The sequence below is a fragment of the Wasmannia auropunctata genome, unplaced genomic scaffold, assembly GCF_000956235.1.
Source record: "Wasmannia auropunctata unplaced genomic scaffold, wasmannia.A_1.0 LD335728.1, whole genome shotgun sequence".
NCBI classification, from domain to species: Eukaryota; Metazoa; Arthropoda; class Insecta; order Hymenoptera; family Formicidae; genus Wasmannia; species Wasmannia auropunctata.
This window is the reverse complement of record NW_012027162.1, coordinates 337,970-342,754: the sequence shown is the minus strand read 5'-3', so window position 1 is coordinate 342,754 and position 4,785 is coordinate 337,970.

The following is a 4,785-nucleotide window of genomic DNA, read 5'->3' as shown; positions in this document are numbered from 1 at the left end:
TCGCACACGCACACGCACACGCACACGCACACGCACACACCACACACACACACACACATATGTCGCGTTGCCGAGTCGCATTTTGGAATAATCGTTTTGTAATGAAAGAGTTAAAGAGTCTTACATGTCGAGGCATGACAAATCGCTGTTGTCTGTCACGAGAGCTGACCAGGGGGTTGGTCGTATTTAAAATAACATTATTTAAAATATGTATTTTAAATATCAAAAAGTAAAAAAGTTATTTAGTATTTATTATTTTTAACAGCTTCTTCTGATTTATTTTATATTTAATATATTTTAATATGGTTTTTGGAATCTATTTTATATTTGTTATCTTAAATAGGTTATCTCACTTACTTTACCAACTTCTACTTATCAAGATCGTATTTAAAAAAAAAATTATTTAAAATATGTATTTTAAATATGTATTTTAAATATCAAAAAGTAAAAGAGTTATTTAGTATTTATTATTTTTAACAGCTTCCTCTGATTTATTTTATATTTAATATATTTTAATATGGTTTTTAGAATCTATTTTATATTTTTCACATTTTAAATAAGTCGTGTTTCTGAAATTTATTTTATATTTGTTATCTTAAATAGGTTATATCACTTATTTTACCAACTTCTACTTATCAAGATTGTATTTAAAAAAAAATTATTTAAAATATGTATTTTAAATTTAAAAAAATAAAAAAATTATTTAGTATTTATTATTCTAAATAATTTTTTCTGATCTATTTCTTATTTAACATTTTAAATATGTTTTTGGAATCTATTTTATATTTTTTATATTTTAAAGTTGTATCAGTTTTTAATTGGCCCCTGCAATATTTTATTTTAAATAAGTTTTTGGAAGCTATTTTATATTTGTTATTTTAAATAAGTTGTATCAGTTATTTTATCGACCCCTGCAGCTGACATTGATCGCTCCATTTTTAAGCCATGAAATTTAACGATTATGAATGTATGTGCCGTATCGATAGACACATTTCTTGACACGGCGCTGCTGACAAGAAGCGAAATCTTTCTCAGAAGGCGCGCAACTTTTGTGTCATATTCAAAATAGAATAATACACATAATCTCTAATATTTTTCATTTCTGAACCTTATATGTTCCAAAATTTGGCTCTCGAATCATTTCGCAGGGAAATAATTGGCTCGTATACGACAAATTGTTGTCCGACGACACTTGGGTATAAAGCCTGATTAAAACAAGCGCGAAAGCAGGTCGGCGAAGGTAAGTGACGGCAAATCAATCGAACCTCTAAGGCGAAGCAATAAAAGCCCGGGGACATCAAACGGATCCAGATAGAGTGCAAGAAAGCGGGAAAGAGAGAAAGAGAAAGAGAGAGAAAGACGGAGAGAACAGAATCAATAGCGGGTATGGTGGACAGTGAATTATGAAAGCCCTCGTGGCTCTCTTTCGCAAAAAGTCGAAAGAAAAGCTCGCGCGGAAACTTTTCGCGTGGATTGGCCCGTGCGGTGCTCGAGCGCGGACACACACGCGTGTCCGTGTACACCACGGAGTGTGCGTGTGCGTGCCGTGTGCGTGTCGTACGCCGCGCGTGGGCGTGTGCGGGGTACACGCGGGTCCGCGCGCGTTTACGTGTGATTTCAGTAGAGGCCTATTGATCGAGCGGCGAACTTCGGCGGTCCGCACACGCGCATAAGTCTTCCCGTAAACAAGACAAATATCATCGCGCCAGTCCCTGAAAATCCACCCGCGCAACCCTCCCTTCGACGTCCTGAAACGTCCGTCCGACGCGATTCTTCGTCGCCTCTCTCTCTTTCTTCTCCTCCCCTCACTCTCTCTTTCTCTTTCGAGCCTCGAGCAGATCGACTTTGTCGCGGCTGCCGCCGAAACGTCAAGTTAACGATTACGGAGAATTTGATGCTACAAAATAAAATACACTCCTTTCTTTTCTTTTTTTTTTTTTGGTAGAAACAAGCTTTCTATCAAATTAATAATTTTATGATTTTCCTACAAATAAATAAATGATAACACACTGGATTGAAAAAAATTTATTGTATATTTTAAGAAAATGTGTGTACATCGTTTATATATTATTTTTTAAATCTATTTTATTATACTTATATTCTTGTCTTCTTTTTACATGAAAGGAACTGCACAGCATGATATAATTCGCATGATCGCGTATCGCATGATATAATTTATACTCGAGCGGTAAAATATAATATTAGTGAATTACATAGGCATGACGTGTTAAAATTAATTTTCCACAAGATTCAACGATTTTATACTTCACATTCTTTATCTGCATATCCTTTCATGCATTATTCAAAATGTGTGTAGCAGAGCTCGAAGGACAGGACCTTTGTATTACATTTAGAACGCCCGATGAATTTTGATATGAATATAAATTCGCGATTTTGCTAAAACAGATTTCTCTCGTCGATTGAACATCTTTCACGGTCGTATACGCGTGACATAAGAAAATCACAAGGGCACGTGTCGGTCCGCCTTAAATCACACGGTGTACGCCGTGGGGCTAAAGGTGGGAGAGCAGTCACAACTCACTCGCGCGGTGCGAGCTCGCACACGAATCTGTTACGGTATGGTAAAAGGTGTGATTCGCATAAAGGTGGGGATCGCGGAAGGTCGGATCTGCGCAATGCGTGTCGCCGGATGAACCACGTGGAGTATTCCGCATGCAAAAGACGTCGCGGGGCGACGAACACCCGGGTCGCGCGCGGTCGGGTTGCTCTTTAGTCCACCCCCGAAAGGGGAGCGGTGCAGTGTCGTTTCTCGCGCATTCGGCCTGCAGACCGCCGGGGGCCTGTACCGTCGAGAGGATACCGGAAGTAACATTACGCACATTTCACGATCAGATATCTCGCGCAGTCCGTCGAGTAAGGAAGGCGATCGTGCCCGCGAGCGTGTAAATCGTTTCGACAATCCGAAAAAAGAGGGGTTTTATCGTGTCACCTTGTTTTATCGCGTCGCCTTGCTTTTATCACGTTACCTTCCCCGATTAAATAGTAATTCTACGTGACAGACGATTAAACTTTTTAAACTGCGAAAAGATTACCGCGCGCGTACGTTTGAGATAGAATCTATATCATTTGAGTGTTAAATGCTTCCGGGAAAAAGACGCGATAAAATGCGATCCGTGTTTACGCGCGAGATATTTATAGATCTTTTAAACTGAGATTTTTTTCAAACAATTTATCGATCTGAGCTACGATTGTTACAGTAAGAGGATCGAAGGTGACGTAATTTTTGTGACTTCAATGCCTTCGACGGAGAGTTACTGGTTACATTTTGAGTCAGTGAACATGGCAATAATTATTTAAAAAATTACTGCACACCGTGCCCGGCATATTTCGATATGATGCATACGTGGCATCATCGCGGCACGTATAGCTCTATACGAACGTTACAATAATCGCGGATAATCCCGCTGGAGGCCTGTGGGACGAAAAGATTGCACTCACCGTGATCAGCAGCGCGATGCGTGGACGCGAAACCATCCCAGAAAATCGCGGCCTGCCGACGAGCCTTCGTTATTATCCATTTGTTAAGCACCGTAGCGGACGTGGCGGCTGGACAACGTGCGTGCCGGCGATAACGCGACGATAACACCACTTTGTTTCACCGCGCACTGGAAAGCTGTGAGGAGGAGGGTGGAATAATGGCAGATCGCGCGCGCTGTGTGTGCCGAGACGCTGATGGGTGGCGAGAGAGGTGGCGGTAATTAAGGAGCAAAACGGAAAAAAGAAGAAGAGATATATATCATGGCGGCGCGCGACGATACGGGGTAGAAGAAGAATCGCCGGCGGCCACGGCTACTTACTATTGTTTTGACCATCGTGCCACGATGGCGGCCATACTTGATATGAGAAAGTATCCCCCACATTGTCCGCGACCATCCACTAATTCCCCCATACACCCCCGCGCTGATTCAACCCTCCAGCCCGCCGCGGCCGCCGCACCCCCTCCCCCCCTCCTCCTCCGCTACCCTCTTGTCCCCGCGTTCCACGATTCAACGTCCTTCCCTCACGGAGTTACCCCTCTGCCTGCCTGCCTGCTTGCCTGTCCGCCCGCCTGCCCGTCACCCCCGCGTCCTTTCAAAGTCAGGGCCGACGCCTTTCTGCGAGCAAACAAGCTCCTTTCTTTCTTATTTCACCACCGAATCTCAAATTTTCTTCTATTTTGTACGTATATATATATCGTCGTTGTCGAACAATATATGTGATTGTCACTCTCATCATTTTCCGAAAATATTTTTAGGAGGAAATGTTTAAAAAGGAATACAAGAAGTAATTTGGAAATGATTAATGTCCCTTTAGTCGATGAAATGAAAACGTACTGAGTAAGAAAATATCTTTTCCCGTCCGTTTTTGTTGAAAACCGCGGGCTTCCTAAAAATGACCGAGACAAGACAACATTAAATTTCACTGACAGACTGATTTTGTATGCAAGGAATACTTATATATACAATGAGAGAGAAAGCGAAAGTAAACGGGAATGTAATACAGCTATATGTATTATGTGTGAGATCCGCTTCATTTTACCTATGTGACACACGTCGTGTACATACAGGAAATTAAGTAACAAAAGTTATTGGCGTTGTAAAACAAAAAAGAAAGAAAGAAGCTCGGGGACTTGGACAACGGCCAGCCATCACTGTCGCGGAGCTCCTTCGTCAAGGCACTTCCTCCTCTTCCAAAGTTACGCACCTGCACACACGTGCGTTGAAAAAAAACACGCGCGCGCACGCACAAATCGCGCGCGCGCGCGCGCGCAAGCACACACACATA